The 27,979-nt window shown below is 34.3% G+C and overlaps 1 protein-coding gene and 1 long non-coding RNA gene across 3 annotated transcripts in view; one reads left to right on the plus strand and one right to left on the minus strand.

Annotated features, from left to right (window-relative positions):
• Nucleotides 1-27,979, plus strand: part of LOC117177753 (probable DNA mismatch repair protein Msh6) — a 253,143-nt gene that overhangs the window by 54,686 nt on the left and 170,478 nt on the right. The gene's annotated exons all lie outside the window — the stretch shown is intronic.
• On the minus strand, nt 24,127-25,409 carry LOC117177756. The gene is made up of 3 exons (XR_004467759.1): nt 25,186-25,409; nt 24,902-25,094; nt 24,127-24,620 (listed from the first exon to the last, which is right to left on the minus strand). It is a non-coding gene; the product is annotated as an uncharacterized LOC117177756 (long non-coding RNA).

Raw genomic sequence — 27,979 nt, forward strand, 5'->3', positions numbered from 1 at the left:
TATAAACAAATTTATAAACAAAATGGATTATTGCTGTACATTGAAGCCTGGAAGTTCTTTTCATCACGTTTTCCCCGCGAAATCGAGTGTAATTAATGTTTCGTTGAAATCAAACACTAAAGTATAATTTTTTTGAATGTTATAAATAAATTTCGTAAACAAATTTAATAAATAAGCGCATCTGTATATATGAAATGCATGTTTTTTGCGCAATCATTAGGTTTACCTTCGAAAATGAAAATTCCATGACAGAAATGGACAATCGAAATATTTACTGTTGTTATAAACAATACTGATTAAAAAATGCATTAATCGGTCACTCTCTAATAGAAAAAATCCATTTTTTTCATAATTGTTCATTTTATCCCTAAATTAATATTCTGATGGAGGAAACTGACGTTTGACAATATTTTTCATTTTTATTAACAATTCTGCTCAGCAAATGCATTTGATAGACGCTTTAAATTAGGAAAAATCTCTTTCTTCATGAAATGCTGAATATATCATAAAAAATGTCATGTCCACATTTGAAAAAAAGTGGAAAAAAGCTTTTTATAATATAACAACATTTATGGTCAGGAATGCGAAATGGCTGCTTTCAGATTTCTGTGTTCAATGCGTTGGAGTTTGTCCCGGGAGAAGACCATCAGATGATTTCGAGAATAGCTCAAAATCAACTAAGAGATGAAAGCTGCTCAAGATTCGGGAATGTTATTCTGACTGAAATACAGAGTGCATTCCTGAGTATTTTTCGTTCTTCTAGTAAAACTAAAATCGCTAATAACACGAGTAAATTTTTGTCAAATGATGATGAACACGATGAATTGCCTAACGAACTAGCATATTCAGAAGTAGGAGGAATTGCACGCTACCCTGATGATGATACATTAACACTGATTGGGGACGCAAAATTGAGTGAAAACCAGTTTGAAGTTATTCATATGCAAGCGAAAGCTAAAAATGCTGATCTCTACCCACCTTATAGGAGCCTAGTAGATGCCAAAAAAGGTGATACCCCCCAGAATCTCATATTATCATAGCGGAAGAGGGTGTGAGAATTAACACGCAAGCCTTCGTGGATCACACAGTATCTCACTTGATGGAAATACCTGGAATCATACCTACAAATTTAGTTGAAAGACCTAATCTTTCAATGACTTTAACTTCAAAGTATGGATGTGATGGGACATCTGGACATAATCCATACAACTAGTCTTTCACTGATCCTAGTAAATCGGATGCAAGCATCTTAATTTTTTCGATGGTACCGCTAGCATTGGAGATGATAGATACGGAAACTCGTAGACGTTTGTCGATTTGGAAAAATCCACATCGTTGGTCATCAAGACTGTAGAATCATGCGATTCCGCTACGTTAAGGAAACGAAGGAGACTACCATCTCTGAGGTAAAGCAGATTCAAGGAGAAATCGATGAACTCAAACCGATAACTATTAATTTCGGTCGAAGTCGGAATCGTTGCAAAGGGAAGCATAAAATGATAATGTCGATGGTTGACGGAAAGGTTTGCAAAGCGCTTACTGAAACATCATTAAATACGCTTTATGGAATGTACCCTTCACATTGCGTATCGCATAGAATTCTGCAAATGAGCTGCTCGACGATTCTTTGAAGATCCTGAATTGACTTCGAGTATTACCGCGGTTGACAAAGTATTAATCGAGAAACTCGGCTTTATTTTGAAAGCTATGGCATCAGGAAAGAGAATAGACATTATCAAATTCGGAGAATATTGCTAGCAAACTGAAAAACTTTACGTCAGCTTATATAGTTGTTCTATATGCCTCTGACAGTCCATAAGATCCTCATACATGGCGCTAAGGTAATTGAAAATTCCCCATTGCCTATCGGTAAATTGACAGAAGATTCCCAAGATGTGCATAACAAAATTTTCAAGAGGATAAGGGAATTCAGTACCCGTAAAATCATTTGGATTTGCAACCAATGAAGATTTGTGTCACAAGTTGTTGATCAACGCTTCTGAATATCAGAATTTTTCGTCCAAAAATGGTTAAGCTTCATGATTTCGTTCATCCTTATTGCTTATAATATTCGAAAAAGATGTTGAGTCTAGACGTTTTACGATTCGGTACTTTATTTCAAGGTCACATTAACTATTGAACACAAAACACAGATTTCTTCTATACGAAAGAATTATTTTAAGAATTGATTGATCGTAATTGTTTATAACAATGGGAAATGTTGTTGGATGTCAGTATATTTCGTAGGAGTTTCATTTTGTATGATATAATCAACATTTCAGCAAGAAAGAGATTTTTCCTATTTGAAAGCGTCTATTAAATGCATTTGTTGATCAGAATTGTTAATAAAAATGAAAAATATTGTCAAGCGTCTGTTTTCTTCATCAGAATATTAATTTAGGGATAACATGAACAATTATGCAAAAAATGGATTTTTTATATCAAAGAGTGACCGTTTAATGCATTTGTTAACCAGTATTGTTTATAACAATGGTGAATATTTTGATTGTCCATTTCTGCCATGGAATTTTCATTTTTGAAGGCAAACCTAATGATTGCGCAAAAAAATGCATTTGATATATACAGAGGCACTTATTTATTAAATTTGTTTATGAAATTTGTTCATAACAATCAAAAAATTGTACTTTAGTGTTTGATTTCAACGAAACATTAATTTCACTCGATTTCGCGGGGTAAAACGCGATGAAAAGAACTTCCAGGCTTCAATGTACAAGCAATAATCGATTTTGTTCATAAATTTGTTTATAATAATTGAACAGGTTGCACGAACTTCGTCTAAGTTATTAGGATTTGTTAATCGATTGTAAATCTATAAGTTTTTCACCTTTTTGAGGTAAAATCAATGAATGCTACAGAACAGGCAGCTCAAATATGAAAAATTATGGTTTTTTAGCATTTTGCAACTTGAATAACAAATAAAAGGGAGTCTTTTTAGCATAATCACCCTCCAGAGCTCTTCATAATTTGAATAACTTTAATTTTAAAAAAAGATGGAATCGGATGAAAATTGTAGGTTCTGGATAATTTTGAACCCCAATTTTCTAATTCGCCAAACTGTGCAACGTTGCTCTTCTTTGGTGAGCATAAATTGTTCTGAAACATCTAATAATTCCCAAAATTTGTGAAGGTCATAGTATATATCTTTCAATTTAGAGACATAATTTATTCTCAGTTTCGACCTAGTCTGAGAATCTTTATTCAGAAATGGACCCGACAGAATCCATCCGAACATAGTAGATTGTGCAGTTATGGATCCAGGAGGTCCTTTATACAACCCTGGCAACAGAAGCGATCCATAATAATCAGCACCAATGACGATATCCATTTTCTCCTGACTAAAGGGTTCAGGATCTGCTAAATGAAGATCACGAAGGTTATCATACGTAGAATTAATTTTTAATTGTGGACGGCTATAATTTATTAGGCGTGGCAAAGTATGGGCAGTAATCAGAAATTCAATTTTTTTTATCATTTACTGTTGAAACAATTAAATCAACTCGCGCTTTAGCCACCCCAATCAAGACTTCACCGGTCGCAGACACCTCAGTCATGTTCGGGACGCGTTTAAGTCGCAAAAAATTTACCAATGATTCAGAAACAAAGGTAGCATCAGAACCTTGGTCAAGAAAAGCTCTAACAATGATTTCTCAACCATTATAAGAACGGCTTTGAATTCTGGCACTAACTAATAAGGTCGGATGACTATTAGAACAGCGTAGACTTGAAGAAGGAATAGTAGCAGTAGCGTGTAAACATACGTTATTCGAATTGGAATTATTAGTAGTACTCACAACATTTCCAGTATTTGGAGTCTGAATATTCGAATTTTTATTTTCTTCTTTATTACGGCTTACTTGGTCAGACGAAGAAGATAAAGGTTGCTCGATGTGTAATAAAGTGTGATGATGCTTTTGACATTGAAAGCACGTGATTCTAATTTTACAATCCCGAATTCTATAATTAGATTTCAAACGTTTGAAACAGTTTATATTCACCAGCAATCTCCCTTCTTTTATCTAAAGAATGTAACTTGAAAGTTTGACATTGATTCAAATAATGATTGCTTTTACAAAAGAGACATCTATTCATGGATTCATGTGAAGTACTACTATCGGCGAGAAAATCATAGGCATCTACCTTTGAAGTTTAACAGCTCAGTAAAAAAAATGCTAGCGCAAAAAAAACAGTTAATTGAAAGCTGAAAGTGTTCTACGTAAATGAGCTTAAAGCCGCTTATGTAAAAAAATTGTTGTGCTTAGCAGACTTAAAAATATAAAAAAAAGTAAGGAGAAGAAGTAAAGATGTGATACTCTTATTTTTTGTGAAAACCGCGATATTTTAAAACATTTTTTTGGTTGGAAAACAAGTGTCAGAAAGCAGGGGGGGGCGTTGCGTACTGCCAACCGCTGGTCCCTTTCTTCGACCCGTGATTCTGAATTCTTGTAATGCACTTGGAAACGGGGGGGGGGGGGGGGGGGGGGGGGGGGCGAAGAAAGGGACCAGCGGTCGGCAGTAGAAAAAGGCCCTCCCCCCCTGCTTTCTGTCACTTGTTTTCCAACAAAAAAAATGTCTTAAAATATCGCGGTTTCAGAAAAAATAAGAGCATCACATCTTTCCGGGAGATCGGAAATAATTACAGAGCCTTATACATTACAGTTTGCAGTTTGAATCGCTTTAATATCTGTATTAGAACTGAAGCTAATAAAGTTGCACATTTTTGTACTTTCAAGCAACAATTTTTATGATTTCTTAAACTTCTCAACTGCAACTGGTTTACAACAGTTTTCCTCATACTCATGAATTTTTTCAAATTTTTCCCATCGCCCCTTGTATAAGAAATAATGCTCTAAACATGACTGTTCTTAAATGTACCCGAAAATCCTTACTTTTTTTACATTTTTCAGTCTGCTAAGCACAAAATTGTTTTTCCATAAACGTCTACAAGCTCATTTACTCTGTCGCCGATAGTAGTTTTATGCATCTGAGTAGACTCTCGACCTTTAGAACCGGAAGAATTTAAGTTATTACCACGCGAGTTTCTTGAAAAATTGTCCTTAGACATTTATAAAGCTTCGAATGTACGATTTTATTTATCTAGAAATTTTTGAAAATCTTCGTATTTAGGATAATTTCTACGACTTGCTGGAATCTTTTCCCAGCCAGCAAATGAATTCTTGTTCAGTTTGTTAACTAGGAGATAAATCAGTAAATGATCCCATTGATCAGTCGGACAATTGAGATTCTTAAAGAGCTAGCAACGCTTCATTTGTGATATCGCGCAAAGAAAGTCCTTTAAAGTGTCATTCGAAATATTCGAAACAGACAGAAACGAATGTAAATAAGAAATAATCAAAGCTCTTTTATTATTATATCGAGCTTTCAGAGCATCTCGAGCTATCTGGCAATTTGCCTCAGATTTTGTTATATGCTTAATAATTTGTAAGGCCATTTTTGAACTTTAAGTATTCTAGCATTTTGACCAATCGCGGATTCAAACAAATCTCGAAAATTAGGCTATTCTAAATAATCACCAGAAAATTTAGGAATCTCAATATCGGGTAGTTTCATACTGTACTCGTGATAAATCGTTTGAGAATTACTTATATTTGAAACATTTGCAATCCTATTATTAGCAGTTAAATTCGCGACGCTTTCTTGTTCTAATCCAAAGATTATCTCATTACAGAAATAAAGAGCTATGAAAATTTGCCTTTGAGCCTTTTGACTTATCTGGTTTAAGCACTGTTACAAACGCTCTAATCCTTATCCCGTTTTGCTCACGTTTTCCCCTTGTTGCTAGTATCATCTTCTTTCTTCCTTCTGCAACCTTCAATTATGTTTCTCCTGCATCACTTTCTTGAAGAAAGGAAACTGACCTCCTTATTTTTTCAAAGAGGAAAACTTGTTCTCCAATTATGGTTTCCATTATCACAAAACGTCAATTTCATCCACTTCAAAATTCAATAAGAAATAAATTTATTCTTATTGGGTTCACGAAAGTGGAAGGGATGTGAAAATAATGCTAAATGACAGGGCTAAGAAGGAGAAGAGTGAAGGGAGAACGGCGAAGGTAGGGTATTGGTAAATAAAAATCGATGGGAAAATGTAGGTATGGGACGAGGAGATGGAGGTGCTGAATGAAGTGCAGGGGAATTTGTTTCGTGGGAAGTAGGGGGTGGGGGTAAAGCAGGGTGGAGGAGTGCTAAAGGTGCTGTACTGGAACATAGCAGGGTTAAAGAAGAAAGATGAGGGTTTCTGGAGGTATGTTCAGGAACTTAATGTGATTGGACTGGTAGAGACGTGGGTAGGGAGAAAGAAATGGAATTGAGTAGAGCCAAAGTTACCAAGGGGTTATAGGTGGAGACTACAGGAGGCGGTCAGAGTAAAGAAGAAAGGAGGGGCTAGTTGGGAATCATAACAGCGTGGATGGGGGAATTTAATGCGAGAATTGGGGGGAAAGGGGGCCTGTACCGGGAAGGGGAGAGCTTCGAAAGAAAATCGAAGGATAAGATAATAAAGAAAGAGGGGGGCATTCTAAGAGACTGGATGGAGACAGATGCTGGGCGGTGGCGAATGGTATGGTAAGAGGGGAGGAAGAGGGCGAATACACGTATGTCAGTAAGTTTAGGGTATCGGTGAAAGACTATATGATCATGAATATGCAAGGGTGGGAGGAGATAGAGAAATTCGCAGTGGAAGGGAGGGTGGAATCAAACCATCAGCCATTAAGTTTGTGGATAAAGGGGGGGCGGAAGGCAGGGAAGAGGCAAGGCAGGGAGAGGCTGTCATGGACGAGAGAGGTGATAGAGAAGTATTAGGCGCTGTTGAGCAACATAAGCTTTGAGGGTGAGTCGGTGGACGAGATATGGGAGGATCTAAAAGAGAAAGTGAAAGAGTGTGTGCAAAAGAAGTTATTTAGGAAGAAGAAAGGAATGGTGAAGCCGTGGTGGGATAGGGAGCGTAAAATGATGAAGAGAAAGGTGAAAAAAGTACAGGAAGTGGAAGTAAGAAACCGCGAAAAGGGAGGAGTACGTAGAAATGAGGAAGGAGTTTAGGGTGATGTGTAAGACGTGTTCACGCAGGTGAAATTGATTTATATACTCTGCCTGCCTGACGTATGAGAGTGTGACATAATAATTTTCTTCCTAATTTTCTCGACCGCCGGAAGCGGCAAAAATTATTACAAATCGGGAGAGAGAAACGAAAGCTCGTGCGTGCGGAGCCGGCAATTAAATTTCGTAAGAAGAGAAATAAATGTTCCAAACTAATTTTTAAAACTTTCAACTATCGCTGTAGGAAATAATGAACCACAATTATTGAGTAATTATATCAATAAATAGGATCTACTCTATCTACTCTATCTCATTTCTTTCTCTCTACCCACGTCTCTACCAGTCCAATCACATCAAATTCCGGAATAAACCTCCAGAAATCCTCATCTTTTTTCTTTACCCCTGCTACGTTCCAGTACAACACCTTTAACACTCCTCCACACTGCTTCAACCCAACCCCATACTGCCCAAGAAACAAATTCCCCTGTACTTCATTCAACACTTCCTTCTCGTCCCATACCAAATTTTCTCATCTATTTTTATTTTCCGATACCCTACCTTCGCTGCTCTCCCTTCACTCCTCTCCTTCCTAGCCCTGTCATTTAGCATTCTCTGCACATTCCTTTCCTTCCTCGTCAAATCTTGATCGATGAAAACCTTCTTGTCTTATTCTATTTTTGTGACGCATTACCCCAATTTTTCTTCACAGTTCTCCAATTCCACCACCACCACTTCATTCTTCTTTCTCCCCTCTATCCTAATTTTCCTTACCTTGCCTTTAACCCACCCTATGCACTGTAGCAGCTCTTCCACACGCTCCCTTTCTTCCCCGCTCTTGAGCTTCAATCCTCCTATTACTATATTATTTCTCCTATCTGCCTTCTCTCTTCTCTTCGTCCTCAACTTCATTGCCCTTATATTTTCCCTATCCGCCCTCTCCTACTTATCATTTCGACGCTCTTCCACTTTCTCTTCTGTCATATACTCCACCCTCTCCCAAGTGCCTTGCTTCTCGCCCTCCCCCCTGTCAACTGCTTCCATTCCCCGCCTGCCCTCCAACTTCTCAAACCTATTGTCCGCTCTTTCCTTCCACACCCTAATATCTTCTTCCATTTCCTTTATTTTATTCTCTTTTTACTTCCTTGCTGACACCACTTTCCTCTGCAATCCTTCTACTTTATCCCTCAGCTCTTTTACCTCCTCCTATCTTTCATCTCTTACCTTCAGGTCCTCCCTCATACTTTCCATCTGCTTCATAGCCCCCCTTACGTCCTCTCTTAACCCTCTGACCTGGCCTATCAGCACCCCTCCATGGGGGGGGGGGTGACCATCGTGTTCGTACGTTTTATTTAAAGGGACGCTCAAGCGCGCTTTTTCCCGGACTCTCTTTGCTGTCCCCTTTCCTTTTCAGGAGATCCTACCGCTCACTTGAACTGCACTTTCTCTCCCTTGCCTTATTGCTTCCTTTGATCCGATGCTTCCCTCTCCCTGACGCGCCACTCGACACCGGGCCACGCGGAACTGGCTGTCGTGTTCTTCTTGAAATGTCCTCCCCTACTAATTCACTACCAGCACTGTCAGTACTCTCGCTGACCACCTCCCGCTCTTCAGTCGGTTACTGTGACCTATCCATGCAAAAAAGTACGTACTGCAGCCATCATATGTCTCTTAAGGAATTTTTTTTTTCAAGTTTTAATTTCGAATGAATTAAAAATGTGGATTTTACTTAGGGCTTATTATTTATTTTAGCTTAATTGTTTAAGATTAAGATTGAAAAGATTTTTCTTGGTGCAGTAATAAAGAAATTATAAAACAAAAGCATTTAAAAACAGTGCCGACACTGATATTCGTTTTTAATTTTGCAATAAGCATCGTCTTGCTTTTCGAAAAAATTTATTGAAACTCATTGAAATGTGGAACACTTTAAATGGAAAGTTTAGATCACTAACCCTTTAAGGGCATGTGATACTTAGAAAATTGTCGATTTTACCAGTTTTAGGTTCCTCCGACTTTTTTTCTAGAATAATAAATATTTTGTCTTAAAAATTTGGGAAATGATAGCGAACATGCTAACTGACGTCCCCACACACTTTTTTGTAGGTTAATTAAAAAAAGTGTTAATTTAGCAAAATGTGATTAATTTGCATAGCGCTTAGGAAATAGTATCGATTTTTCCAGTGTTAGATTCCCCCGACTTTATTCCTAGGATAAGAAATATTTTGCCTTCAAAATCTGGGAAATGATAGCGAACATGCTAAGGAACGTCCCCACACACCTTTTTTGTGTTTTTTATCAATAAATTGTTGATATTGCCAACAACATGCGTGTATATTTCGAGGTTATGTGTATTACAATTCACCCGAGCGTTACTTCCAAACTACACAATATTTTTGGCCGAAAACTTTGGACTTGTAAATAAACATAGTAACTAATCTCCCGGAACTAACCTTGTTTGTAGGCGATCAAAAAAGTTTATTTCATAAATAATTTCCAGATTATCGGAAAGGCAGAAATGAAAAACGACGTAACCTCAAAATAATGCATATGCATACAATTTTTATTTAGCACAATAAAATTTTTGTTAATATCCCTCAAAAAAGAGTCCGGGGACGCCCGTTATGATATTTTATAATGAAAACTAAATGTGAGCATTAGCAACAAATTTATTCAAGGTTTTATCATGAAAATTTTTGGAACGCAAAAAGTGAAAATCATAAAAAAAACGTGTGTTATGTAGATTCTTTTACGTAGATTTTATATAGATTGAGTTTTCATAATTTTTCCGATAATTTTGATTTCCGGTGGTAAGTTGAAAATAATTTGCCGTATTTTATTTCAAAACCTGACTAAAAATTGTAGGTGTGACTCGAAAAGAATAAAAGAGACAACAACGTGTCTTCCACATTCCGCCATAGAGTAAATTCGTCTCTGTAAAATTATAGCAATAATTAATTCCTAGTGTGTAGTTTTCACAGACTTTAGCTGAATCCCTTTTTTGTTGAATAGACTTGAAGATTTCAAGTTCGTGTATATAGGAATTTGAAGGATATTATGTATTGATACTCGAAATGCTTTGCATATAAATATTAACGTTCTGCAAAAGAAGGGTGTACTTTGTCGGTATAGATTTATTTTTCTCTCTTTCTCGAATTTATGTAATATATGACATAAGAAGCTTTGGTTATAAAATTTGTTTCTTGTAATAAATAATCTTTTTCGAAAATATTGAACAGAGTCGCTTTTTAAGAAAAATGTATTTAAAGTTAGCAAATGCCATAAGCGCATGTCTCATATTTTTTCTTTAAATATAAATCTTACCCACTTCCGAAAAATAAAAGTAGAATGATGCCAGATAGAGCATTTGATCGCAAAAACACGGATATCTTCTAAACTATGTTCAACGTATGGTCTATTTTGTAAAAAAAGTGGGTTTTAAAGCACTTTCACAATAATTTGCAGTATATATTTTAATTTTGAGTTCTGAATGTTGTAATTCTTTTCTAAATGTATATAATAAAGTAATTAATATTTGAATTGCTTAAAAGTCAATCGGGAAAAGTATAATTTTTGAAACAGTTTTTTTGAGGTGAAATAATTTTTTCTACAATAAACTGATATACTGAAATATTGTTTAGACTAAATTTTTTACAATAATTAGACATAATTCCTAATAATATATTTTTGAGTTATAGGTCTGACGTCAGTAGCTCTGACTAAGACATTGAACTACGATGCGGTGGTTTAATTACGGTTAAACTCGGACATAGTGCGCCCGGTGATGGTTATTCTGAGAATTGACGGCGCTTCGCGACTATGGGCGAGAGGAGCTGGGAAAGGGAGGGTGCTTATTCAGGCGTGACAAACCAGGAGCGTTGTGGTAAGGGGCTTTACCATAACAGCCTACCTGTGTAACTGCGTCATGAAGGTCCGACAGTTCGCTCAAAGTGAGAGGCGCGCAAGAATAAGCATGATGGCGAGCTCGCGTCGAGCAGCAGAGGGGCTCCGATACCAACTGAATCCGACGCGACTGATTGGATTATTTCTTGTGATCGAATGATTACAATGGGCCTGGTAATATTGACAACAGCTCCATCTGAAACGGGAGTATATATCTAAAAGTTATTTTAACAATTATGTACTACACGATTTTTTGTTCATGTTTAATTGAACTTTAAATTTCTTCGGAATTGGTGGCGCTATCGTTACTTTCGCCAGCAGGCTCTACGATTCGAGAAAACCCCAAAGCAGAAGAGAAGTATTGGTTAGACAGAGGTAGAGAGATAGAGAGGGAGTAAAAAGAGAGTTCCGATCAAGTCCAGATATCGGAATTCCACTGTATTCTGACGTCAAGACTTGACAGTTAAAAATTTTTTTCAGTAAGAAAAGAATCTCAAACTGTCAAAATTTAACATCAGAATAGTGAAAATTGTGTTTTTCGTGAGTCTAATATTTATAAAAGGAAGTGATTTTCTGTTAAATAATTTCTTTGTATTTCTGGTTTTGAAATTACGAAATAGGCAAAAGTGGGTGCTTTTCAACTTTAAGCATTCACGTGCAGTATTTTGGTAAAAATATTCATTTGGTTTTGGATATTGCGGTCACCGAAGGGTTATTCGAGTGAGCGACCTAGTACCTGGACCGTTTATGCAAGAGAAAGCTCTTCTTTTAAACGAATTGTTCAGCTGTCCGCAAACATTTAAAGCACTTAAGCAGGTAAAACATCTATTCTGACGTGAAGAAACAAACTTTTCTCCTCATTTCCGTTAAATATTCAATTTACCCTTGTCTCCGTTTAGAAGAACAATTTTTAAAATCTTTTTCACCGCACAGTAAAATCTACCGGAAATGGTACACACGCCCCTGACTGCTTGCGTTAGGATTTGTACTATGTCCGGTTTCGATATGCTAAAGTCAGGTCCGTGGTCAGCCCCAAAACCGCGACTGTCTTTGAGTTTGATTGTACTTTATTTAAGAGATTCTTTCACAGTTTGAAAATTATATCGTTGAAATGAAAAATGTTGTCATTGTATTTGTTTAAGGTTGTTAAAACGTGATGCACAAAAATGACGAAATGTATGAAACACGAAAAACTTACCAACGGCGGACGATAGTTCGGTTTTAAAAATTCACTTTGAAAATTTGTCAAGACTCCGCAAGCGGATTCGCCATTGCGGAATGTACGCTTACTATCTGGCTGTTTGAAAAAAAATCCGGTAGCTGCTAAGAAATGAGAGTAAAGTTTTGTAGGAACAGCTTGAATTGAACAGGAGGTCGATTAGTACTTTTTCGCGCTGATAGCTCATTCGTACTTGATCGTACTATCAAAAATGCACTGTCCGTAAAAGTCGATCTCGTAAAAGTCCGTAAAAAGTCCAATCTCGATGCCCGTAAAAGTCAATTTCGGAATAGGAAAACTTAATAGAGATATTGTTTAGAAATGAATTTTTTATTTTAATGTTTAAACTAGAGTTCGCCGGATTCATGCAAAGTCAATGAAAATTCAGCATTCTCAGCTACTATCAGTTTATTGATACAAGTTTGAGTCCGGCAGACTAAGACCTCCTTAATCATATTCAACTTTCGCGCCATCACGAAATACACTAAACTTTTCAACAATTATTTGAGATCATCCTTCAAAACTCTTAGAAGGGACTAGAGAACGATCCGTCGCGGTACACGTATTCTCGCATACGGTATTTTCTTAATCTCTTTGTATCATACATTATTCGGCACACCGATAAACTCACAGTGCAAAATTCATTGAAATACAAGTTTGGAAGCTTTTCGTAAACACATATCTTGTTATTTTGTAACATGCAAAACACATAAGGAAATGGCGCATTACGTAGAATCGTATAAATAAGGTAAGTATCGTGCAACCTATTCTCGCTTTATAGAACACTAACATTACTCGCACTCCAAGAAATGTAAATTTCTTATTGAAAATAACAAAATCTGCAGATAACTCCATTACCGGAGCTTACTTTTTACAAACCATTGCCTGCATGCAATCACATATCGAGTTGAAAATTTTTCTTGCAAAAAATTATTGTTGCTAAATTCGACGTCAAATTGTTATCTATTATCATCAGCGAGTTTACAAAAAGAAAAAGACAAATTGCATTTTTTATTTTAATTTAAAATGCCCGCCAAGACAGGTGCGACTTACACTGATAGTGCATTTTTTTCGTACGATCAAGCACGGCTGAGCAATCAAGCGCTAGTAGCTGTTAGTCGGCTTCCTGCTTTAATTCACGTCGTTGCTACACCACTTTACTCTCGTTTTTTTAGCAGTTACCGGATTTTTTTCGAAAAACCAGGTAGTAGGCGCACATACCGCAACCACGAACCGCATTTGGAGTTCTAACAAATTTTGAAAGTATATTTTTAAAACCTCTAAACTGAATTATCGTTGGCCGTTGGTAAATTTTGAGTGTTTCATAGATTTCGCCATTTTTGTGCACCAAGTTCCAATAGCGTCAAGTAATATTAAACACAAAAACAAATAAAAAAACTTGATTTCCTTACGTTTGCAAGGAATTTCATGCAGAGAGCATTTATAAAAATAAACATTACATCGAAAAGGATTTTTAATTTTTTTTTTAAACGGGAGTTACGTAATTTTGAATGTTGGTACCACATTTTTTTTTTAATTATTCAATTTTTCGTCTATAACGGACCTTTTTATTTTTTGTCTAGTTAAGATAAAAAAATTCGATATGATTGTACCCTCCTTTTAAGAAATGTAATGGCATCTCTTCTAGATCACAAGAGATCCTCGTTTTATTGAGACCGTGCGCCGCCACCATAAAGGTCTCCCAGTTTTTGAGGTAGACTTCTGCTGGAAACCTAGTGGCGTAATTCTCAAGTATTCATGTATTGGCGGCACATTTTGAAAGTTGAAAGAATCAATCTTCTACTATCAGTATTCTTTTTAATTTAGAATTCTAACTTGAAAGATCGTCTGTAGATTATAGACCTAAATAGTAATAAAGTTAGTTTTTCTTTTGGCCTTTGGACTTGAGCTTATATGTTCTGAAATAAACAATGTTTACTTTTGAAACGTTTTTGCATTTTGATATAAAATTCTAGTCTCATCAGAATTGTAAAGATGAAAAAAAACAACATATTTCATGCACCATGCATCATACTTGATTACAATAATTGGCACTTACCACATTAAACGTTTATACAAATTGTTGAATTACTGAATTATTATTGATCAGTTATAGTTACGAAGTTTCTATACATAAAAAAACTAGTAGTATTATGTCCAGGTATAACTTTATTTTTATTATTTGATATTGCAATATATTAATTATTTAAAGGGTCCGTAGTCTAAACCTGTTAACTGACATTTTTTTCGAAATTGATTTTTTTGTATTTTCTGGAACATTTTTTATATGCTGTTAATGTCCCGCAAGCCAAACTGCAAAATTCCTTTTACTTTTTTTTTTTAAATGGATTTTCGAAATTCGCATTTTGGTATCTAGAGCATAGGTCCTCGGTCTAAACTTGTTAACTACTTATGGCGCTTTATTGAAAATTTGTGCTTTTTCTCGCATAAGCTTAGTTTAGCCGTAGAATAGGCCAGTGAGACACATTTCTATGTTTGTGCAGTTGAGTGTATGTGTGTTTCAAAAGTCTTGTACTGTATCTATCCTAAACTACAAATTTAAAATAAAAAAATTCTAGATAATGTTAAAATTTTTTCAATATATAAAATTTACAGATATTATGTATATTAAATTGCAAATATAATTTAAAAGAGGGTTCAATATTTTGGAGTTAAGCATTGCAAAAATTACTTTCAAGTTTTGTCCACAAGTTTTTCTTCTATGACGCTGTTGCTATTTTAGGATAAAAATCAATAATAATTATTCCAGCTAGTCATAACATGGGCTTAAATGGTTAATTTTATACTTACGAAGATTTTCGCATACTATCTTAAAAATCGATTAATCAGCTTGATTTCCAATAATTAGTCAATAATTATCCATATTTATGCATAATGTTTTATATGAAAATGTTTCTAATATCGTTGGTGTGTCGCATGGACGTCTCCTTAACTGGCCGAGGCGGATCGCTCGGTGGTTAGAGTGTAGGAGGGGTGAGGCAAGCTATACTGTCTAAACTCGAATTCCCTCCCACCACCAGAAAATTTGTCAAATTCGGGGGTAAGGTATAGTTACGTTCTATCCCCTCTCATAACCTAGATCTTTGTTAGGTTTTCGAATGGGGCCGGAAGGGGGGGGGGGGGGGGGGGGGGGGGGGGGGGGGGGGGGGGGGCAAGAGAATGATCATAGGCTTTTGGTAGTGTGTACTTAGCCTTCTTAGAGCATAGTATTGGTGATCAACAGCAGTCGAAAACTATGTGAAAGCTGCAAATGTGTTTGTAGGTTTTAATTGTTTACATGGGCCTTATCCATTTATAGATAAAAATTATTCTTGGTTTTTCTCGGTTTTGTCCCTGCTCACACAAATTATTTCTAGTCATTGCAAATTGAACTTTTTTGTATTTTAATCTTTTTGAATTAGAGTTTTAATAAATATTTAATTTTTAAACTTTCATAAATTTAAAAATTTAAAGATTTCTTGTTAAAAAATATAAAACCACGCTATTATTTTCATAACATAAATTGGAGAATAAATCAATGAATTTTAAAACTTCCAAATCATATTATTTTAAGTAATTATAAGATAGAAACATTAAAAATTGAACGATTAATTTTTTGTAACGTAACACTTATTAAATAAGAAGTTAAATTATTTTAAGTTTCACTTCTTAATATCCTTTAAAACGATTAAAATCCTGCAAAATTGAAAACTTTCCTTAAAATCTTCCAGATTCTTTTTTGAATATTCTGCAAATCTTTTTAAATCTTTTTAATATTCTGAAATAATTTTTCAAAATAAAAAAATAATTTTGAACATAACTAGGTGTCACAAGAAAATGTATTTTTTTGAAGCCTTTCACAATTCTTAAAAACCTTTTAAATTTTGTTGTTTGAATATTGCAAAAATCTAAATTTAATTTCAACTTAGGCCGTAGCTATTTAGACCGAAATTTCTGTACGCATAGCCGAGCATGTTCGGTACACACTCTTCGTTTGAACATTTTTAAATTCATTTTCAGGATTGCGTTAATTTTGAATCTTCTCGAAAGATTGAGTGTTCAATTGTTATTTATAAATGGACAATTCAACAATTCCACTGACAAATTAAACATTTTTAAATATAACAATTACACCTGTAACGTGTAAGGTTTAAAAACTCTTTGAAGTTTTAACGATTCAAGGCTTTCTATTTCAAACGATTCACTTTCAAATTTTTTAGTTACAATATTTTAAATATAATAAAAGCCATGAATTATAAATCTATTATAACGTAGTTATATTTGAATTAAAAATAGTTTATAGAATTTCAATCTGACGTTTATATTTTTGTTAACGGCAAAGGCTTTCGAACTTAAAAACTACTCTTAAAACCAAAAATGACAATTTTTCATGAAATCGACCTTTCGAACACTGCATTCTCGTATTTTTTACTTAAAACTATTAATATTGATCTAGTGGATATGTTTATTATCTTTGATTAATAAATTTTCAATTATTTAAACTAATGGAATTTGTTTAAATATTTTTTTTACCTCGAAAATTCGTTTTTCCCCCTAAAAATTATTACTATTTGTCTATCAGAATATTTATTAAAATTAGTTCATTAATTTTCAATTGTTTAAACAAATGGAATTTCTGCAAATAATTTTTTTATTAAAAATTATTCATATTTCTTCAGTGGAATAATTATCAACATTGTTTGATTCATTTTATTTTTAAAAAATGTAATAAAAATTATTACTTAAATATTTCTGATAAATATTCCACTGGACCAACAGTAATAATTTTTATTTATAAAAAATCGAAACGAAATTATTTAAACAAATTCCTTTGGTTTAAATAATTGAAAATGAATGACCTAATATTAATCAATATCCCACTAGACCAATAGTAATCATTTTTAGGGAAAAAACAAATTAAAAATCAATGAACCAATCTTATTAAATATTCTAGTAGACTGATTGTAATAATTTTAAGGGGAAAAAAATAAATTTTCGAAAAAAATATTTAAACAAATTCCATTTGTTTAAATAATTAAAAATTAATTAACCAATGTTAATAAATATTCCATTAGACCAATATTAATAGTTTCAAGTAAAAAAAGACCAGAATACAGTGCTCAAACTGTCGATTTCATGAAGAATTGACATTTTTTGTTTTAAGGGTAGTTTTCAGGTATTCGTGGGGGTATGTTAGGGGTGTCAAACCCATATATATGATACATGAAATTCTTCGTGGGATAATTCTCTACAGGTCCCCATACTTACCCGTCACATTTTTTCGAACCCTAAAAAATTATTCCATAAACTCAAAAAAGTGATTTTTCCCCATACATTTTACATGGGGGAAAAAAATTAGGGAATTTCTTTTTTCGGATTTGTAATGGAATTGGGGGGGGGGGGGTCGTTGCTCTCTAAAAAAGAAAATCCTTTTCGAGCCACCCTAGTGTACACTGTACAGTGTGTGCGTGCAGAACGTAACTCTATCAAACGCAAAGGTATCTCGCGGGAGCGAACTCGTGTGCACTCATATTTTTACCACTTACATTTTCTTTTAAAATGATTTAGGAATCCGATTGAGTTTGTCGTTTTTGTTAATAAACAACAAATATATTACATATTATACTATGCTATTTATTATAGAGAATGTCATACACGTAGTCACCGTTCCCGACTGTTTATACCATACTGATCATATCTAGTGCGCACGCCCATAAACTCAGGACCGTTTTACATCTTTCTTTGTTTAAAAATAAATTCATACATAAAATTTGAAGTTTTGGGGGATACATGATAATAGCAATGCTTAATTGTTAGATGGCCCAGTACATTTAGTACGTGCTTAGATCGTTGGGTCGGTTTCAGTTCTGTTCCTAAATTTTTAATTTTTCTTTTAATTAAATTTTTTAATTGTTAATTCTGTCCTTACTGGTTATTTTATTTGTATCCTTATTTATTTTTCTACTTTTACTCTCACCTTAGTTCGTGTCAGTGTTGCGTCGTTTGTATTTCGCGTGTTAAGGTCTGGGGCACTATGCCCCTGTACTCAGTAAATTTGTAAATTTGTAACTTCCTTGCATGTGATTTCGCAAGCTTTGATAGGAATATTTCTTTTTCTCTTTCTTCATATAGGTATGTTGATCGGTATCTTTCATTACCGGTTTCTGAATTTGAATTTGTGGTAATTCTATTTAACCACAAATATTTTTTCAAATGACCTATTTTGGTGGGGATTAATAACTGTTTTTTAAAAAAAATTTTTTTTATTTTGCCTGTTCGTGGCCATTAACGTATTAACTAATTAACGTCCACTAACATTTTAAAATTATGATCTTTTAAATCTGTCACGTGAAATCCTATTTGACTCCAATCATTTGTATATGTGTCTAGATGTTTGACGATGTGCGATTTCGTTGGCTGTTTTCAGCCTTTAATAAGCACCGTGTACGTTATTTTGATTTATAGTATATCAGCAATCGCATTGAAAATGGCTTTGTCTAGGATTTCCATTTGAAAATCTTTGTTTTAGTTCCGGTCTGTATTGCTGATTTTGATATCACAGTTGGTGTTTTCGCTCCTCATTCGCATTCTGATTTTCGATTTTCAAAGATACGAGCGCTCCATGGTTACGAACTTCCCAATTCCAAAGGAGCGAGCTGAATTTTCCCGCTCTAACCCTACACTATTTGAAAGTCAGACGCGCGCGAGTGCGCGCTGCCTTGAAACTAACGTGCGCGTGCACGTAATAGGCTTGCGTGCATACTAACGCATTAACCAAAACAGTCCTCGGATATGAACTTTTTTTTGGCGTTCACCATGTCCAAAGGCAAGGATATAAGTTTGGAATTTAGGAAATGAGACAATAAATTGCGTTTGTATATTTCGTTTGCGTAATAAATTCGAACAAAATTATCCGAGAAGAAACAAATGTACAAAATTAAAAAAAAAAAAAACTGTGCTCACTGCGTCCACACGGATTGAGATATCGTGTTTAAAATTTGACAGATTGAGTAAAAAGCATTAAAGAACGGTTGTATACATCAATGTGTTTATAATTTCAAAGAAAGGTTATTCTTCTTCTGTATTCAGTATGTGTCCCCTGAGGGCTTACATGACTTCCATTCCTTACAATCTTTCCTCCTACATATTTTCCTATATAGTTTATCCTTACTATTTGCAATTATTTACAACTATTTACATAAAGTCTTATATCTAACTCCTTATTTCTATTTGCTGTGATAGCGCAACTTAGGACGTGCCAGCGAACGAGTGAGCGAGCGATTGAAAGCGAGAGTACAAGCAAGAGAGAGAGAGAATGAGAACACGAATGCATCTTAGTCCACTTACGATATTACATTACCATTACTTAAAATATTGACGCTTCTAATCTAAGCGAGCACCAATTTGCCATTTTTTTCACATGCTTTTTTTCATTCTTTAACATTCACTCCTCTGGCAACCTTCGACTCTTTTATCCATTCTTCTCCTAATCCATCCTCCCCTGGAATCTTAACCACATTCTCTTGCAGCTTCCTCAATCTTCCATTACTTTCCTACATCCTTCCCATACATGCTCTCATGTTTCCTCCTCCCGTTCACATATTATAAACTTTATATTCTCTTCTTTTTCCCAATACATCCCATCCCTGACATCGTCGTAGGGGGAAAGAGAGGCTGTTGGGACGAGGAATGCTGCGAGAGTAAAGAGAGAATGAAAGAGTGTGTAAGAAAATGGAGAAAAGGGGAAATGGAGAAGGAAGAGTATAACAGGAGGAAAAAAGAACATGAGAAGATGCTGGAAAGAAAAAGACAAAGGAAAAATGAAGAATATAAAGCAGAGGTAGAAAAAGCGATCAAAGAAGGTCGGGTGTGGGATGTGATAAATAGGGATAGAGGGGAAAGGAAGGGTCTTAACGAAGAAATAGAAATGAAGGAATGGACAGATTATTTCAAGGGTCTATTAGGGGGAGCGCAAAATAAGATCAAAGGGGAAAAGTGTAGGATAGTCCAAGGAGAAATAGAGGAAGGGAATGTGATAACAAGAGAAGAAGTGGATGAGGCAATAAATAGGCTAAAAAGAAACAAGGCGACAGGAGAAGGTGGGATGGAAAACGAAGCGATGAAGTATGAAGGAGAAGGGATTAGGGATGGGATGGGGAAGATCTACAACAAGGTCTGGAAAGGGGAAGGTTGGCCTGAAGAGTGGATGATGGGTTTGGTGGTACCGCTTGTCAAGAAAGAGGAAGGAAAACAGGTAGAGGAATGCAGAGGGATCACTCTCATGTCAGTCGGCTATAAAATATATGCAGAAATGTTAAGAAAAAGGTTGGAGAGTCAGGTAGAACAAAAATAAAGTATTCGACACAATCAGACGGGATTTAGAAAAGGGATGGGAACTATAAACAACATCCACGTCCTTATCTACTTAGTTAACAGAAATTTGGGGAGAAAGAAAGGGAAACTTGTCGCTTTGTTCGTAGATTTCAAAGCAGCGTTTGACTCAGTGAACAGAAAAGTGCTATGGCAGGCATTGAAAGAGAGGGGTGTAAAGGAAAACTTGGTGGAGAGGATAAAAGAAATTTTTACTGAACCTAGGATTAGGGTGAAAATAGGAAAGAAAAAAAAGGACAGGTTTTCTGGACAGACAGAGGTCTAAGGCAGGGGTGCCCGTTGAGTGCGTTACTATTTAATATCCTGCTGGTAGGCTTAGAAGAGAAGCTAAAGGAGAAAAGTAAAAGAGGAACGGTTTTGGGCAATAGCAAACTATACTCTCTAGCATACGCGGACGATGTAGTTCTGTTAGCAGATGATGAGAAGGGAATGAACCTAGTGATAAGAATCTTCGAAGAGTATGTGGGAGCAAAAGATCTGACGGTGAACGTAGATAAGAGAAAAGGTGATGTGCTTCAGAAATAGAAAGAGCAAAATAAATTATGTTTCGAAGATGAACAGACAAAAAGTGGAAATTGTGGAGGAGTTCTGTTACCTAGGTTTTTGGTTTGAGGCAGAAGGGGGAAACGAACTGCAGATGAGGAAAAGAATTGAGTGTGCGAGTAAAGCAATGGGCCCAGTATGGGGTATAGGAAAGTGAAGGTTTAAGAACGATTGGAAAATGAGTGTCTGGTTGTTTGATGCGTTGGTTTGGGCGGTGTTGTGTTATGGTATGGCGCTCTGGGGATGGAAGGAACATAGGAAAGTAGAGAGCATGCATGAGCGGAAAATGGGAAGTTCAAAATGGGAGGAGGAAAGGAGAAAAATGAGAAGGGCTTGTAATATACGAGAAGAGGTTATGGAGTGGCAGGATATAGAGTTAGAGCTATTTGTTAAACAAGGAGAAGAGAGATGGACAAAGATAATAGATTCAGGGTACAATAGATGGTATATGATGGTCAAAGGGTTGACGGAACCAGAATTTCTGCAAAAAATAAAAAAGGAAGAAAAATGGAGTAGGGTTGTAAGGTTTAGAATGGCAGAAGGAGTGAGAGCATGCCGATATTGGATGGATGGAGAGGAGAATTTATGTAAAGTGTGCGGATACGAAATGGAGTCATGTGCACATGTATTAGAAGGATGTACAGGAGAGGAAGAGGGACAGTTAAGTGTGGATGCGTGTGTAAGATGGATCTTGGATGGTAGTGGACAGGGTGTGAAGTGGATGAAGAAATTGGAAGAAGCAAGGGAGTAGGGCAGAGCCAAACGGGTAATCCTGAAAAAGGACAGTAAAAAACGTAATTTGTTTGCAATATCGTGAAAAATGCATTTTTTATGGTAAGAGAACACGGAAGCCGTGGAAGCTCGCTCATTTTAAGAATTAATTTTACGAATATGACTATTGTTCATCCTACGTAATGCGAAAGAGTAGAATATAAGTAGTAGTTAAGTCAGACTAAGGATAGGATTGTAAATATATGTACAGGGAGTGGAGGACCTCAAACCCGTAAAAGGGAGAGATTGAATACATACATAACATACATACTATACATTTTAATATTAAAATCAAAGTATCCTTCTTTATATTTTTATATTATTGATGGGCCATGCGATGCTTCTCGCGTACTGTAGCGCGCATATAATGTTGCTATTTTAAATAATTAAGTATAGATTTAATGAGAATATTATAAGTATTTGTATTTACAAAAACATAATAAAATTAAGTTTTTCTAAATAAAACTAACAAAATTAAGTTTTTCAGTCAATGAATTCAATGATTGTAGAAAATTTCCTTTCAAAATGTCGTTGATTATAGAAAATTTAATGCGGATATTATTGGAATCTGAAAAAAGGAAACACCCCGCCCCCTCCTTTCCTCCTAAAAAAGAAAAAAAGAAGAAAAGAAATTGATTCATCCTTACTTCGGACGAAAATAAAAAGGAGGAAAGAAAAATGAGAAGGCAACCAACCAAATCCCCTTCCTTCTCTTTTTTATTTAATCCTAATAAAAAGAATTTTTTAAAAATATGTAATAATCACAATGTTTTGGCACTCATACAACACCCTTATCAAGGCAAAATAATATATAAAATAAAATAAAAATAAAATAAATATTAAAAAAATAAAATAAAATGGAAAAAATATAAATAAAAAATAAATAAAATTAAAATAAAATAATATCAAAATAAAATAAAATGAAAATAAAATTTTTTGCTAGCAGGAACAGCACACCTACCACGATGTTATCTCACTGACAACTGAGAATCAAGTGAAAGTTTAAAAGGCAAACTAGCCCCAAACAAACCTGAAATAAAAATGACCTCCAATCCAAGTCAGCAAAATTAAAATTTAGGATATTTAAATAGGAAAACAATCCAATGTAGAATCCCTTTTTAACGTCCAATAATCAAATTGATGAAAAGAATTCCTGAAAATAAGATTAAAAAATTGTTAACCTTTTGGCAATTACCCATATACTTACATAATTCTTTTTTATCACGAAAATAATACAAATATAATTTATATGATTAAAAAAATTTGTGCGTTTTTAAAGAAAAATATTTAAGGAAAAAGAATTCGAAAACATTTTAAGTTGATTAAGAATGCATTTCATTTTTTAAAAGAACGATTAAAAATTTTTTTAATAAAATGATTAAGAATGCAAGGAGGAAGCAAATAAATATTTTTCATCCGACCTTCGTGAGACTCGAATCGCTTTTAACCTGCAAGCAAGTTCTTGCACTACACGTTTCTTTACGGAATTATTTTTTCTTCTGATTTCGAAGTATTTTATATTTGAAAGAAAAACAAAGTATCGAACACTTTTTTAAATAGGTAATATTTAAAAAAGATAGAAGTGAGAAAGATGACCCAGGGACCAACTGAGACGACGGCGTTTTGGGCGTATTCCCTTTTGATTGCCAGCTGTTCAGTTGGTCTGTTACATTGTGCTTGAAAAATATTGAGGTAATTTCGACGTTTTTTAGTCAAATCGAAAATTGTAGTTTCCATTTTTGTAAACAATTCAAATCGTTCTATTTACCCGATTTATCTCTAAGGGCCCCAATCAAAGTTGCGCCTCAGGCCTCGAGTTGCCTTCACCCAGCACTCAAAGATTCCAAGTTGACAAACTTGTTTTCTTTAACGACCGACGGTCTTTCACGTGAAGAGAACTGATCATTTTCCATTTCTTTTAACTTTATTTTTTAAATGTGGACTAAAAAATTTAAAATTGGGGCCTGGTTTGACTGCTTAATTCTTATCAGGACTCGGTTCCGGTTCCTCGCGTTCCCCATCCCACGTTTTTCTGCGCATATGTTAAAAAGCCCGCGCATAATTAAAATAATTAAATAATCATAATAAAATTAATTAAATAATATTAATTAATTAATTAAACAAAGAATAATTAAATTACTAATAAAAATTAAATTAATATATAATAATTAGATTATTAAATTTTTATTATTTTTAATCACTTTATGAATAAACCCGTCTGCTAATTACATCAGTTGTTACATGTATTTGCCGTATTTACAATTTTAACCTTAAAATTTATGCATCTCAACACATCCAAAATTACCGTTCAACTGACGAAAGAAATACCAACTGGTTAATATGTTTCGCTGAAAGCCTGTTTCGTAGCTTCGTTACTAAAAGGCCTGCTTTCGAGAAAAGCCTTTCCGACGGAACTGAAGCTGCGAGGATTGGCAGATATTCCATGGCCAGTTCGTAGAGCCGGGGATATTGCGACTTCATGTTGTCCCACTCCTGGTAAGGGTTGGTTTCCTGTGGAACAACAGGCCTGCTTAAATACTGGCGAAGCTCTATTGCTATACCTCCTGCTTCATCCTGGTCGGTGTCAGGAGATTGTTCAGTCCTCTTGGCATTATGGTCGATCCATATTTTCTTTTTGTTAACACCAGCTGGCGGTGCTAGTGTTACACGGCCAGCTTCCAGTTCGGGATTCGCTTGCACCCTGGCTTTTTATTTGATTAGATTTCCTGAAACAAACAAAAAAGCACTTAGTGTTATATTATATTTATAATTACTAAAGATTATACATTTTAATTGAAAACCAAATAATAGAATTATTAACCGGAAAATACGAATTCTCAACCAATAATAGTTGGATTTCAAAAAAAGGCATACATTTTCAAATTAAAGGACAAATCTACAACCAAAAAGATGAATTTTTAAAAAAGTCGATTTTCTACTAAAAAAGGCGAATTTCCAATAAAATATATGAAATAAATGAATCAGAGTAAACCAAGTGTATATTTACCGATTGTCAAAACAGCAGTTCCCACATTCAGAGCACTCTGGAAGTGGCGTTTTTTGAAACGGGGATCGAAGATAGTAGCGATCACAGCGATCCCTACTTTTTCCAGATTGCGAATCCTCGTTTTAAGTTCCCTGAGTAATCTATATTTTAGATTAAAAGTACCAAGATGATTCACAGGATAATGCTCTAGGTTCTGAAAAATATAAAAATAATTTATAATCAACATTAAATTTGTATTGTTTGGGTCCTGAAAAGGGTAATATAAAAACCAAAATATTACTTACTGTGTAAACGATCGAGGCTGGCGGGCTACATTTGCTCAAAGTTACGGATTTTTCAGCGCACACCTCTGTGGTTACCTCCCACAATGGTTCCAGGAGATTTCTCACGTCTCTAGCGAGATGCAACTTCACATGGTAACTGAGAGGTGAGACATTAAATCTTAGAAAAAGAATTCAAAAGAGAAAAATACTAAGAATTCGTTTGAATTATGCGGAATTCAAATGACTCAAAGGAAGTTAAAATAATTCAAAAGTTTATTCTGAAAGAAAAGATATTTTCTAACGTTTAATACATCGTCGCTCAGTTGCCGCGTTAAGTTGCACCCTTGACATTCACAACCTCCTGCAAATTTGAAATTACACAGCCTCACCTTTTTTGAAGTGATAGAGTTCCTCTAGGGAGAGTTGTGTCACGTTACCCCCTCCACTGGCCGCCGCGAAACCGGAATCGGAAATATGTAACGAAACGCGAAACATTTAACGTATTCTTAAGAAGAGGTAATCTTTCATTATATATTTTCGTGTAGTGTTTGTTTTGAAAATAGGATTTTTTAATTAAGAATATAAAGAAAACTTTCTCATCTACGTCAACGAAGCTACGTTTGATACTTTCGAGGAAATGAAACAAATATTCAGATCATTGCACCCGGTTGTACAAAATTTCTCTTTCGTCTAAGAATTTGTAACCAAGCTAAATAAAAGGAAAATATATTGAAAATAAATATGCTAGAAAAAGCCTGGCTAGGCGCATAACTTACCAATCAGAATTTAGGCTGTTAAGAGTTCTAAACTTGAAAGAAAAATGAACTTATCTTCTTTTTTCAACTGTAATTTGTCTTCCATTATTACTTTTATAGTGTAATGTATAAATTTGAAATGTAATTTCAAATAAACGTTCGCCTGCAACATGAATTCTTTGTGATTTTTATTGTAAAATTTAAAAAAATTTCATTGAACCATAATTCCAACAAATCAGCAGTGAAAACTTGACTACTTTATTCATGTAATCTACATTTTAATTGTATCATAATTCCTCTCTTACTTTTTACCTATTGTTCTACAATGAAGACTTAAAAAAGTTTTTAAGACTAAAAAAAAACATTACACACACCTATAGTAAAAAAAAATTTTAACCTCATAAAAATACTTCTTTTAATTTTGATTTCTTAACTCTTTTTTGAAAAATATTGCTTTAATGGGATATTTATTTTGGTCTTCTTTATGTTTGAATTAAATTTATGTTTATTCGAAATAATTTAATCAAAAGCTGTTGAAGAAAAAGCCGTAACGTCAGAATTTAATTTCTTTACTTTGCCTCACAAACAATACAATTATAAATTTTCCCCCCTATTTTGTCTCATTTTAATTTTTTTTCGTAAACATTGAAAATTTGTAGTATAAAATTTGATTTAGACAATTAATTGATTAATATTGTAAAAATTCATTTAATTAAAAAAATGATTTTTTACATTTTAATCATTTTCAATGAACAAATCTAAATTATTATTATTATTGTTATTCTACTTACTATCTATTAAATGTTACAGCCTTTATCAAACAGTTATTTAGGATAATAAAAATAATATCAAGTAGAAATTTGAGAAAAAAATATGCCAAATAAAAATAATTAATATATATATAATATTTATTTCAATTATTTGCATTTGGTATATTTTTTCCGACAACAATGATTTCACATATTTTTTCTCAAAATTCTATTTGACATTATTTTTATTATTCTAAATTACTGTTTGACAGAATATGTATTTTTCTCAGAAATCATAATAATAAAAAATGTTGTTCAAAAACTGTCAGATGTAAAATACATATACGTTAAATATATTTTTAAAATCACATGTTAAAGACTTTAAATGAAAAAACTATACATTTTAAAAGACTTACCTGACAAGTGCTTGAAGGAATGGCATAATTATTTTAATTTTCTTCTTCGGATAGATTATTTGAAGAGCCGGGGGTCCAATTCTTGGATCTTTTCCTCTTGGTCGAAGAACTTGAAGAGGATAATTCAATACTGTGAACTTGTTTTAGTTGTTTTGCAAGTGACGATGTGTTACTAGAGAAGCTTATCTCTTTTTGGTACTGCTTGAATCGCACCTTAACACCGTTTTCGAATTTCCTAAAATACAACCACACTTTACTTGGCACGGCCATCACTAACAATTTTAAAGTTCTTCGATAATTGATAACCGTATAACCGTACCGACTACCGTATGGTCGATTTTGAGTTTTGATTTCATATTTATGCAATCGGACAAGCATGCGCAGTGTTCGGCTGAGCATGCGCAAAGTCATTTTTTGGAACTAAAAGAATAAGCATTCACTAAAAATTTATTTTTTGAAGCTATTGTTAATATAAATTCAATTTGTTAGTATAGTTTATACATAAAATTAATATAAAATATATATAATTAATTTGTTAATATAAAAAAAAAATATTCATAAGAGACCGCAAATTTAGCGCTATTCGTTGGGTTAGTATGCAAGTTAATTTTGCAAATAAAAAGACTAATTTTTATAAAATTTAGATTGTTAAAGGAATACAATTTTTATTTTCATTTATAAAATTAAATTTGGTCATTAAACTATATATCTTTTGTTGAAAAAAAGTTTCTTTGCATGCAATTAGTGTAATGGCTTGGCCTTCGGTGGGTAGATATCTTGCCAACTGACGTCACTATGTGAAATACCCATGCACATAGGAATAAGAGGGGACTAGGCATCTCATTGCGGGGTTGGTTTGACAGAGGGGAAGGCCGTTATATTTCATGGTCAAAAT

The sequence above is a fragment of the Belonocnema kinseyi genome, chromosome 8 (assembly GCF_010883055.1).
Source record: "Belonocnema kinseyi isolate 2016_QV_RU_SX_M_011 chromosome 8, B_treatae_v1, whole genome shotgun sequence".
Lineage (NCBI taxonomy): Eukaryota > Metazoa > Arthropoda > Insecta > Hymenoptera > Cynipidae > Belonocnema > Belonocnema kinseyi.